Below are 13,719 nucleotides of genomic sequence, written 5' to 3'. Positions count from 1 at the left end.
ACACACAGACTGAGCTAAATTCAGTCCCATGTCTGAATCCACAGCCCAGGCGCTGTGATACACCTGCACACTTGATGTACCCTGAACTCATTACAGAAAATCGAAATTGTGATCTAATTTTTTAAGATATACATATATGTGGACAAAGGAACTATCCAAGAATCTAATCTGTCATCATCCACCCAACTTTAGGTACCCAGAATAAAAGGTTTTGTGTGGGTAGAGTGCCTCATAATTAATACTACTGGTACTGAGCTCTTCATGGAATTCCGTTTCTCATCAAATCAGATGTCAGTTATTTGACAGTGATATTTTACACGGAAAAACCTGCATAATGAATGATGTCAGACCTTTTTTCGTACTTTAATCCATCCATTTTCAGTAACTGCATGTCAAGTTCCGGTGTCGTAGTGGTCTGCAGCTCATCCCAGAAGAACAATGGGCAAAGCAGAGTACAATCTGGTGGGGACACCAGGCCATCACAGGGTATCACAAACACTTTTTCACACACTTCAGCCAACTTTGAGTCACCAGTTCACCTGAAACACATGTCTTTTGATTGAAGGAGGAAACCGGAGGGCTCAAAGAAATCCAACACAAACATGAAAGGGACATCCAAACTTTGCACAGAATGGTTCGGATTCTAACCTATTTCTGAACTCATATCCCAGCACTACTGTAGGAGGTACCCACTATGCCACCCTAACTCTCCTTTTTACTACTCAGTTCATAATATTTAACTGTCTATGGCATAGAGATAACAATGGGAAGCAGATGGTCGGAGCGACCTGTTATCCCTGTGTTCAAGTAGGTCTGTGTATAACTCTTCTTAGTACAACTGCTAATGGTTTTGTCCACCCCAATACTTGAATGGTTGTCATATCTAGGGATTATTAAATATATTAATGTAATGTAGCCATCCTACGTTTTCCAAAAACATTCCAATTCAGAATTTTATTTTGGGGAAAACAGTCCTGCATAGTTTCTTTTAAACCATACTCGGACCTTGAGCAGTAATGTGCGCATCAAATTGATTTCTGAAATTGCATTGGCAGGAAAGTGCTCAAACAAATTGTCTCTGAAGATACTCAAAGACACAAGGCCAGTGCAGTGGCTGTTATTCTGACAGAATTAATATCTTGGTCCACGTTGCTTATTTAGAAATTGCCTGGTCTTGCATTGCAGGTAAATGGGTCCTTTCTCAAAATAGACAGATTGAAAATATGCACAAGGTAGCCCTCTGTCACCTAGGAAACACTGCAAAAGGAATGTGTGTATTGTTAATGATGCCTAGGAACCCGTTGATTCTTGCATTTTTTTACTTTCTTGCAGCTCTACTGTTGCACTGAGCAGTCTTCAGTAGAAGCTTTGAACGGTACATCTGGAGTGACACTGGAACACTTTCCATTTTTTTCCTACCAACTTGGCTTTGACACCTTTCTCAAATGTCAGCACAGGAAATTTATATGCTATCTGTCACACGAACGAGGGCAGGAGACAGGAGGTAGGACCTAAGTGCGGGATCTTTTTTTAGTTGTCCAAAGGCCAAGGCAAGAATCGTGGTCGAGGACAGGCGTGGGTCAAAGAATCAGGGGGTGAATTTCGATTTGATGATCCGAAGTTGAAGTCAAAGTACGAAGTGAAGGTTGTAGATGAGGGCATCAGGACTTGAGGATGAGGAATCAGGGCTGGGGAGATGAGGCAGGAACATGAAGCAAGGGACGAGCGAGGCGAAGTGGCAGGTGGCAAATGCAGAGGGGACTAGAGGGGAGGTTGTCTTGATGGAGATTCTGGAACCTCGAAGTGGTGGTGTGGTTTTCTTTATACTCGCCCCTGCTGACTTCTACCAGGTGTGTTTGGTTGGGGTGGGGTTGGCAACATGACACTATCTGCCTTATGAAATACAGTTGCAGCTTGAAAAGAAGCAAGTGTTTGTATTTTGCACTATATAGCTTCCCTGTACTGAACTTCACAGGGTGCTTTGTGACAACTTTTTAAGAACACACAATACAGACAAAAACATATATTATACAGTAGATAGAACTGTCGTATTGCTTGTTATCCAAGAGAGCAGCAAGTGAGTGTTGTATAATTAAGACATAAATAGTTTCTCAGTTAAAAAACTAACAAACAAAGGGAAAGCTGTCAGTGATATAAAGAACAATAAAACAAAAAAATCTTTTCTGTTCAGGGAAATTCATTTCATTCATTCTGTTTGCGCTAGACCGCCTCATTAATACAACTTAAGTATGGTTTTCTGAAAAGTCGAAATGGATTTGTTGTTTAACATATTCATTTTTATGTTCACCTTCATGGTACAGTGACAAATGTCCTGTGGAAACTCTGTGCAAAACCAAAACACTCAACCAGGAGATCAATGCCATTGATGAAAGTGTACTTCACCTCCAGAGACAAACACTGGAAACAGATGGATAGGTTATGAAAATTGTACATTCAAATTTTACAGACCTTTTGGGCAAAAGTTCACTCCAGTTTCCTTAACAAAGATATATTATCTTTATCTGTCCTCTCTTTGACTCATTAAGGGAAAGATGACTACACACTAGCCTATCTTTTCTCATGTTATAGACAGATTGTATATCTTTACTCGGCACCAAGCTATGCTGAAAAAAAAAAATTGGACAGATAAAAACAAAATCATTCAGGGCATAGAAATAGAGAAAAACTGCCTGTTTGACTAATTGAAACCAAAGAATTTTGTTAATATTATAACATCCTTTAGCAGACATTCCAACATACATTTAATGTGTATCAGAACAGAATTTGTACTTTGTCTTTTGGTGAAATAGCAAATTATGCTAATTAATTATATCGGTTGTTCTAAGGATCCCCAGGAGAGCTTAACAACTTATTTCTGCCACTAATGGACTTGCATGCAGTAATTCACACAGCAGGCAGAGCTGACAGAAATAGCAGCTGTGACCAGGATTTCTGCAGTGCTGAGAATCCATTGGCAGCTCTATTTGAACAAAGTTTGCATATTTTTGCCAATTTCATGGCATTGTGCTTAGTGTCCAGATGTATGAGTGACTTTACACATATGTGAGTGCCCCATGATTAACTGGTCTAAATAATACACACACACATTTTCTGAACCACTTGTCCCAGACGGGGTCGCGGGGAACCGGAGCCAACCTGGCAACACAGGGCGTAAGGCCGGAGGGGGAGGGGACACACCCAGGATGGGACGCCAGTCCATTGCAAGGCATCCCAAGCAGGACTCAAACCCCAGACCCACCAGAGAGCAGGACCCGGTCCAGCCCACTGTGCCACTGCGCCACCGCGCCCCCCCTTAGTCTAAATAATAATAATAATAATAATAATAATAATAATAATAATAATTGCAGAACAGATACATTGCAGCACAGATGTTCTAGCTGCCAAAATGCTGAATCAAGAAATTACTGATAATAATCCGAAAAATAAATACAATTAGCAGAGAAAAACTGTTTTCTTAATTTTTACTTTTAAAGTTTGATATTTTTGTGTTTATTCTGTTTGAAAGAAGGGTTTTTAGGCTGAATGAACCGTCAACATAAAGAGGGATTTTAAGGATGTGATGTTTCCATGGTGATTCCACAGAGTTGAGTATTTTGGTGAATCAAGGCCATGAGAAATCAATAAAAGCTAAATGTGAGGTGGGCAATAGGACTCATTGTCTACAGTAGGACCATTGGAGTTCGAAGTTTTAGAATTTCACAGCTTTGCCATTAAAAGTAGACCATAAAGCAGATATACAGTTAACTTTTTTCAGTCATTAATTGCTGTTTATATGTGGAGATAGGAAGAAAGTCAATAGAACAGTTTTTTCTTCATTCCTTTTACTTTAAAGATATATATACACAAAAAGCACCTTGCTAATGGTTTTCCACAGACTTTAAAACACGAACTGTGCTCAACAACATATAGCTTTTCTGCTATTATCCATGCCGTTTGAGAAAGTGCATTTTGTCAATGATTCTCTGCTTTGTCTTTATTATTTGTCTTATTCTGTCTCCCACACCTGTCTCACTTTCTTGAGTGGGTGGCTAGAGCCTGCCAGACAGATTGTAAAAACCATCCTGATGTCCAAGAAATGTATGTGTGCTGAAGGCCTGCTGATGCAGCACTCCATTTTTTTTCATCTGATGAATTGGCTGTGACTGACTATCCAGTTCTTAATGAGTCATCACCTTCGGAGGAGCAGGCAACACTTGTTTCTTGCTCCCCTGATTACAGCTGAATCCCATTTGGAGGCGTGATACACTGTTCAGTGCTGACAACTCGCTGACATTTTCGACAGGGCAGTGGGGAAGCCCGTCAAGAGACCTGAGCCTCTTGGACAAACCCTACAGACCCCCCTTCCCTTCTCCAATCGAACAGAATTAATATGCTCCTATTTCCTAGATCCTCCTGGTGCCAGGCAGGGAAGGACAGCCAACTCAACACCCGGTCTGCACTATTGTGATGAGCCAGATCTCGCAAAGCCAAATGAGTCTCTCGCTTATGTGTCTCTTAGTCCCCAGCAGCTTTTTGGACAAATGTCCTTAAAGGGTTTACATTCATCAAAGCTGTCTTGGGAAAGCTGCTGACCCCAAGAATGTCCAAGGATGTTCTTCAACTCATCGAAGACAAACACCTGAAGAAAAGAACAAATACATTCAATCAGGCCTGGCTTGCCCCTTGCCTCAGGCTGGGTGGAGTTTGCATGTTCTCCCCAAGTTTGCATGGGTCCACTCTGTGTGTTGTTTGAGTGAATAAGTGTGTGTTAATGGTATTCTGAACTGACCTATTTCCAAACCGAATGGAACAAGTTTAGTCACAGTTGTGTCATGTCAGCCAGACTAACATCATCAATAGAGACCTGGTGTACTTCACAGAAGGATGATGACAACTATCTCCTGTGAAACCACCATTTCCTTGCTTAATTCAATACAAAAGACCAGCTTCATATGGCAGTGACTGAGACTCTCAGAGAAATTTTCTGCTTCCAATCTGCACCAAAAATGTCAGGCAGTCCTTCTAGAATTGTTATCCTTTTGATTGCACTCATCCTTGATATTGCGTCTTGGCTTGTGAATTCTAAGAATCCATTTAGCAGACATATGATGAAGATGTCTAATTTTAGACAGGACACATGTCTGAGGTTTTGCTTGTTCCTGTACAGTACCTACCTTCTAATCCACTGCAAACACACACACACACATTTTCAGAACCGCTTGTCCCATACGGGGTCACGGAGCCTACCCGGCAACAAAGGGCATAAGGCCGGAGGGGGAGGGGACGCACCCAGGACGGGACGCCAGTCCGTCGCAAGGCACCCCAAGCGAGACTCAAACCCCAGACCCACTGGAGAGCAGGACTATGGTCCAACCCACTGCGCCACCGCACCCCCTTTTCCACTGCAAACAGTGCCTGGATAAACTCATTGAAAAAACTAAGATGCTGCAGAGCTGTCTGTTCACTTTTTTTCCCCTACAAAAAAGTGGAATTGTTTTAGAGGAATCGTAGTGGTTAAAGCTGCTGCCTTTGGATCTGCAGGTTGCAGATTGAATCTCACCAACTGCTGTGGTACCCTTGATCAAGATACTTAATCTAAATTGCTGTAGTAAAATTAAAAAGCTGTTTAAATAGGTAAATAGTCGTAGGTACCTTAACAGTGTAAATTGGTCTGGAAAAGAGTGTCAGCTCAGTGAATAAATATAAATATTGAGTACCATTAGTCATGTAATTACTGGAGTAGTGAGGCAACATACAACAAAGGAGGGTTCTCTGTATCAATCTGTTCTTTTCAGTCATGGGTTCATTTCATGGAAATGTAATTCTGTAAGCTCAGAAAAGCTTCTCAGTTAAAATCAGTTTCACAGATTTGCATAGTATTTTGCATTAATGTAACATGTGATACCTGAAACTCAACTGAAGTTGTTCTAAATTCAGCATTTAAATGGTTGTTATGGGACTTGTACCTTTATCATCACAATTTTTAGGTATCCTGAATAACACTATCTGCTGAAATCATTAAATGTAACTCAATACAAACAGCAATATTCCACGAGAGGTAAATACAGAGAGCGTACAAAATGACGGAAACGCGTGAAAAAAGACTGAAACTTTGAAGTGCTTCAATCAACATTTAAAAGGTGTCTACATAGAGGAGACTCATGCTGCATATCAATTAACAGTGTTTGCCAGGTACAAAAGAGGTGTGAAAATCAGCACATCAGTATTTGAGTTTCTAAAGCAACAAGAGAGCAAACAGCTGGAATGAAGCCAAACATCTGATTCACGAAAAGCAGTTTCATGTCACAAAAACTGCCAAATGATTTACTGTGGCATGGGTAACAGTGCTGAAAATCAAAAGAGCAGACTTTTGAGATAGTCTCAAAACCAGTATGTTTCCTAAAGCTGGCATGATGCAGAATGAAAAGCTTAATGTTAAAGAGCTTTTGAAAAGGGAATGAAGACTCAGTTTGAAGGCCTTTCAACTCTTTTTGCTTCCCCAGCTAATAAAACATTTCTCAGCTGTACATCTGAATTTTAATGTGAGCCCAAAAGTTTGCTGAAAACACAAATGGAATCTGCACAAATAATTTGCTCTGCACCAGTGACATGTCCTGTAAAAAATGCAGCAGACTGTGAGATTTCTACAATGGTTTATTTCAGAGGCGGTCTCATGACCCTTAACATCCATGACACAGTGTGATACAAGCTCCATGTTGTAATAAATATGTGCTCTTTTGTTAGTATATGGGGTGTGCGGGGACAGGGTGGTGCATCGGGTTTGGCTGGGTTCTGCTCTTTAGTGGGTCTGGGGTTCGAGTCCTGCTTGGGGTGGCTTGTCCTGGCTATGTCCCCTCCTCCTCCAGCCCTGTGCCCTGTGCTGCTGGGTTAGGCTCTGGGTTGCCGTGACCCCCGCTTGGGGCGAGTGGCTTCAGTCAGTGTGTGAAGTAGACATTCGGATTTTTCGGCTAAAGAAATAGCATATCAGGCCCTAAATTATACTCTATAGTGATATTTCCTTGAAACAAAAACAACATAATTGCTCTACAGGTGGGACAAGAACTGTTTGACTTCATAGGCTTAACTGTGAAATCATGCAATTAAATATCAATTATCAGAAGTGCCCACAGATTGGTGTACTCATTCAAATTTAAAGTGAAATAATTCAAATCTCACAGGAAGCAATTTGTGTAAGCGGCCTGAGGTTGAGTAATGCCACTGTGCTGGTCGTCTGACATTCAATGAGGTAATGGATTCCAGACACACACACACACACACACACACACACACACAAAATCTGAAGCCGCTTGTCCCGAGCAGGGTCATGGCAAGCCGGAGCCTAACCCAGGAGCGCAGGGCGGGGCAGGGAGTAGAGGGGACACACTCAGGGTGGGACGCCAGTCTGTTGCAAGGCACCCGAAGCAGGACTTGAACCCCAGACCCACCAGAGAGTGGGACCCAGCCGAACCCGCCGCACCACCGCACCCCCCGTACATGTACAGTGGTCTCCAAAAGAATAGGATAAGCAGCTCTGAAACATTTTCCTAAAATAATGGGAAAAGAACAAGATGTAGAAGAGCAGCTGTAGGTTGGCAAGAACTATAGTGCAGTGGTATTCAGGTCTGGCCCTGGGGGACACCCCTGAATGCTTTAGCTTTTGTTCAAACTGACTTTACAATTAGCTTTCTCAGCCTTCAAGAGACACATGAAACCGTAACAAATGGATCAAGAGCACACAGGGAGCGCCGCACTAGAGAGCAGCGTCAGGAATGCTTACCCAGAAGACCTGAGTGGGTTCCAGTTGCCGACAGCATTTTGCAGGCAGTTAAGATTAAAGCCACTAAGCCAGAACTAAGGCGCTGGATTTGAGTCGGGCTGCATTCATTGGCTGGTGGAGGAGTGACGGCCACTGTTCTCAGGAGGGTTTAGGAGACCTTAATGTAGAAAAAGTAATAAAACTAAAGGAAAAGTTAAAAAACTGTTTTATCTAAAGCTTCTAGAAGTTAATACCGCAAGTCTATCACAATTAAATATGGCATGGGTTAATAGGGTTAATAAGGTTGATTAAAACTCATTCCAGAGATGACAAATAATAATAACAATAATAATAATAATAATAATAATACACACACACATACATTTTCTGAACCACTTGTCCTATACGGAGTCGCGGGGAACCGGAGCCTAACCGGCAACACAGGGCATAAGGCCAGAGAGGGAGGGGACGCACCCAGGACGGGACGCCAGTCCGCCGCAAGGCACCCCAAGCAGGACTCAAACCCCAGACCCACCAGAGAGCAGGACCCGGCCCAACCCACCACACCACCACGCCCCCCTAATAATAATAATAATAATAATAATAATAATAATAATAATAATAATGGGGTAGCATGGTGGCACAGCAAGTAGCGCTGCTGTTTCACAGCACCTGGGTGGTGTGCAAGGATGTGGGTTCAATCCCTGCTCAGGCTGTGTGGAGTTTGCATGTTCTCCCTGTATCTGTGTGGGTTTCCTCTGGGTGCTCTGGTTTCCTCTCACAGTCCAAAGACATACTATTCAGGTTCACCCATAGTGTGTGAGTGACAGAGCGAATGTGTTTCATTAGTGTCTGGATGAGTGACCCATCGTAAGTAATGTATCTAGCAGTGTAAGTCACTGCGTTGAATAAGGTGTGTGGGCTGATAACACTACGTAGAGTTCATTGGCAGTTGCTTTGGGGAAAAGCATGTGCTAAATATGTAAATGTGATAACAGTTTTATTTTAAACAGCTGCTATGTAAAAGGTTTTGGCAAGCGTTTTCCATTTGCCTTTCTTGTGAAAATTTTAACAGTGTATGAGCAGCAACATTTATGCATTTGGATTAATTGCACAAGAATAAGATGTTTACTTTAAAAAACAGGGCACCTGGTCAATCGTCAGTGTGAGCTGTCAGGCATACAGTTGTAATTATTAAGGACTTATAGAGTTCCAAAAGGTGACATAGATATTTAACCTAAATTGCTCTAGTAAAAAAATTATAAAATGCCAAACCATGACTTCATTAGTTAATCTAATGCTATTAAAATGAAAGAGTGCCAAATTACAGATGAATTTCAGGACATTATGCCTGAGTTCAGGGCTTTGATTTTGGTTCAGACACTTAGTAGCAGTCAATCAGAACCTCTGAGCACATATGATAAGAGGAGAAAACATGTAATATTTGTTTACCTAAAATTTCTGAGAACTGTTGACAGAGCCCCATCAATGCACCCATTCTCCCCTGCTCTCTAGGTCAAGGTACAGCTTTTCCACAGGAGTAGAGAGTTTGTTTACACATCGGAGCACAGAATGGAAATGTTACAGACGTCAGACTGCGTCAGACCCTGCACAATCTATGTCTTTTTTCTGTACAAAATGAAAGACCTTTCTCATACCAGACATATGCACATGCACACACACACACACACACATACACACACACACACACACACACACACACACACAAACAGAAGCACACCACTACAGTCACATAGTAGAGATAAAGGGAAAGTGAGTGGAAAGAGAAAAAGAGATGTTATCATACCTACCGGAACTCTACTTTTCAAGTCTGCTCTTACCTCTCCAGTCTCAGAACCTGAACAGCTTTTGAGTTCGGTACATAGGAAATAATGGTCTCCTCATCACTCTCATCAAATTCCGCATTTATCAGATAGTATCTAATTCTCGCTCCTCCGTTAGATCATCTCCAACACTGCTAGCTGCTTATTTCCATATTCCTTTTTTCTCTTGTCTCAGGACCATGTCAGTGAACGAAATATATCAATTATTGTTCCCCATTAGGACACCTGAATGCACAGTGCACTACCACAGTATCCTCAGTGACTTTACCAGAAGCTCATCACTGTAAAACAAAATTATACTGTTTTATATTCAAAGGTGTGTGCGATGGAGTTTGTTGGTTTGGAAAGTTAAACTTTTATCAAATTTTCCTGGTTATGGTTGTTACGAGGGGGTGTGGTGGTGCAGCAGGTTTAACTGGTGCCCTCTGTGTGGTGGGTCTGGGGTTTGAGCCCTCCTTGGGGTGTTCTGCAATGGACTGGTGTGCCATCCAGGGTGTGTCCCCTCCCCCTTTGGCCTTGCACCCTGTGCTTCTGGGATAGGCTCCTGCTTGGGGCAAACAGTGGGTTGGTTGGTTATTACAGATATTAGACTGCCAACAAACAGCCTAAGCTCTTCTGCTTCTGAACCTGTACCTAGATGGGCACTGTGGACCCTGTCATTAACCTTGTTTAGCGCACTTGTGCGTTGTATGTCCACATCTGTCACCGTAGAGATGGGCCGCACTGCCCTACAGCTTCCAGGGCTTTTCTGCCCACAGTCTTGGTTGGCGAGCCCAGCAGGTTTTCCGGCTCTCTACACACGGCCAAATACTCAGAGAGGCAGTTTAATGGGTTCAATGAGTTCAATAAATTCAATCCAGTGCTCCACTGGCCAGCTAGAACAAAAACCTCCTATAGTCAGCCCTACAGGGTTGTGATTGAAATAGCCCTGGTCTAGGGATCTTAGAGCAGCCACTTTAGCATTGCTTTGAATTTATACCCTCTGACTTGTAGTTGTATTGTCACATAGATGTATTACAGCTTTTTAGACTATTGTGAACAAAATCTATATTTATTTCTTCTTCTATGTACTAATACACTGTCAGTACCTCCCATTCATGTGTTGGCTTTGTTACTGAGTCTTAAGGGCATTGTCACAATAAATTGTAATGTCATAGGCTCAAATGACTCTACAGACATCTGATGGCTAGAAGGGGGAGTCTTAATAGTGCAAAGATTTCACAATGTGATATACTGATGATGAATTTATTCAATATTTACTGTATTAAATATCATAATTATGTTTTCTTCATTATAAAGTATCAGTAATTCTCCTTCTCTGTGCATGTATTTGGTCATTTTCTCCCTTCATGTGGAGGAAAAAACTGAAACTGCAAAGAAAATATTCACCGTTCAAAGACAACAGTGACAAATTGCTTTTTGTTGTTGTTGGATGAAGGATGAAGAAGAAGGAATCACACATTGTTCAAGGTCACTAATGGATTAAGCACCCACTCCTCACGGGCAAAAAAGTGGTAATCTTTTCTACAGGGTTTCTGAGAAATAGTTTCCCAAAGCAATGCACAACTGTGGTTCAGGGACCACACACACACACACACACACACACACACACACACACACACACACACACACACACACACACACACACACACACACACATTTGCTGAACTGCTTGTCCCATATGGGGTCGCAGGGAACCGGAGCCTACCCGGTAACACAGGGCATAAGGCCGGAGGGGGAGGGGACACACCCAGGACGGGACGCCAGTCCGTCGCAAGGCACCCCAAGCAGAATTCAAACCCCAGACCCACACCCACCGGAGAGCAGAACCCAGTCCAGCCCACTGCGCCACTGCGCCACCGCGCCCCCCCACACAAGAATAAAATTGCAAATATCTAAATACATTAGCTGCAAGATATTGCAGTGTCAGTATTAACATCAGTGACATTAGTGTCAGCTTTCAGTAGCAATTAGCAGTCTTTAGTGTGATATTTTTAAACATGTTTGTAAAACTGAAATGAAACAATTATGGGGGGGCATGGTGACACAGCAAGTAGCGCTGCTATCTCACAACACCTGGGTGGTGCGAGAGGGTGTGGGTTTGATACCTGCTCAGTCTGTGTGGAGTTTGCATGTTCTCCCTGTGTCTGTGTGGGTTTCTTTTGGGTGCTCTGGTTTCCTCCCACAGTCCAAAGACATGCTGTTCAGGTTTCCCCATAGTGTGTGTAAAAGAGAGAGTGTGTTCCACTGATGTATGGATGAGTGACCCAGTGTAAGTAGTGTATCTAGCAGTGGAAGTCACTGCGTTGAATAAGGGGTGTGGAGTAAAATTTTTGAAATCATGATGAACAAACTATATTTTGCGGTGGTATTGATAGGGTAAATTGTCTAATTGTTTCTTCAAGACTGTTTGACTTCAGCTTATTGAAGTAGTTATAATATGAAATACGGTGCGTAATATTCACATTCAAAGCTACCTTTGAGTAGCAAGGTTCAAGGTTATTTTTGATTACTGCATACAGGTGATTGCATAAGCGTTTACAATCATTTTGACTCATGTTGAGGAGTAAAAGGATTCTGAACTGGAGAAACACATCCAGCCTATTAGTAAAGTGGTGCTGGAAGAAAAATGTCCCAAAACATATACTGCTGTTATCCTCCAGAGTGCAAAAAATAACCTGAAATCACTTCAGGAAAATATCTACAATAGTACATTTACATTTATTCATTTAGCAGATGCTTTTCTCCAAAGTGATGTACATCTCAGAGAACAATACAGAAAGTACATTACATGAATAGAAGGACATTTGGATGCAGATACGTGGTTCTTGAGGGAAGCCCATTTGTCACATGGCACCATATGAAGTAGTATACATTACTCGAGTAGATCCATATAGGTTTTTCAAATATTTACAATTTATTCAATGTAAAACACTGTCAATTACCTTAGTCTAGATAAAAGCATCCAAGAAAGCAACATGAACACACTTGTGGCTAACACTTGTTCCTGGTGGCATTTCCTTGTATCACATGACCAGCTCTGAAATTACATGCTGCATCACTACTCTCATCCTCTTGCACGCACACACACACACACACACACACACACACACACACACACTTAACAAACCCCAGCCTAATGAGTGGCAGGTGTGAATCCTCAATAAACACCATTTCACTTCAGTCAAATGATGTGAGATGAGGGATCAGTCTCATGTCACATAGGGTTACAGCCACTGCTGGGGGTAAATATTAAAATACAGCTGTGTTGATCATGAAGCTGCAAATAATTACTGCAAAGGACGAAAATAAATTAGAAACCCAAAACTTTCAACACAACCATAGTTTTTTTGTGAATTTCTGGTCACTTGGCGTTGTCCATGGTGATTGTCAGAGTCCCTGAGCAAATAAACGAAAAACTCTAAAACTCAGCTGATGTACCTTTTACCTCCTCCAATTTTCACACAATAAGCATTTAACATACCACCAGTAAAGCCCATGCAAATAGACTATTAAAATAAATTAAATAAACTGTAAATAACTAATACACTATGTGATCAGGGTAATCAATATAAATTCATATTTTTTTGTATCACAGTCACAAGTCAACCTGGCAAAGCTCACACTTTGCTCTGGTTCATCATTTCTTTTTCATGTTTGTAATTTACATTACCCTTTTTTAAAATTCACATTCTTTACTCTGATTTAGTACTGTAAGCCATCCAAAACAGACTCTTAAAACTGATGAGGACCTATATTGCACAATCTGTTTATGGTGAACGAGAAATCATGTGAATTCTAGCAGCAGAGCAAATATTATTATTATTATTATTATTATTATTATTATTATTATTATAGAGCGCTCTTCTCATGCAGTGACACAGAGAGTTTTAACACAAGCATACAGCAAGAAAAATTGATACAAACAAAGAAGACAGTCAACTAATGGCTACCATAATGAAGAACTTATTATAGAGCTATAAGTATACCTACTGGCTGCTAGGGAAAGGAACAAAAACTCCCAACTGAAGGTTGAGGGAGAAAAAAAACCTCTGGGGGTCCACGGGCCAGTGGTTGCCCACCCCTCCTGGGCATTCTAGAAAGTAACAATTTGTAAGC

The sequence above is a fragment of the Scleropages formosus genome, chromosome 3, assembly GCF_900964775.1.
Source record: "Scleropages formosus chromosome 3, fSclFor1.1, whole genome shotgun sequence".
In the NCBI taxonomy this organism is placed as follows: domain Eukaryota; kingdom Metazoa; phylum Chordata; class Actinopteri; order Osteoglossiformes; family Osteoglossidae; genus Scleropages; species Scleropages formosus.
The sequence above is the reverse complement of the archived record's forward strand: the minus strand, read 5'-3'. Positions refer to the sequence as shown.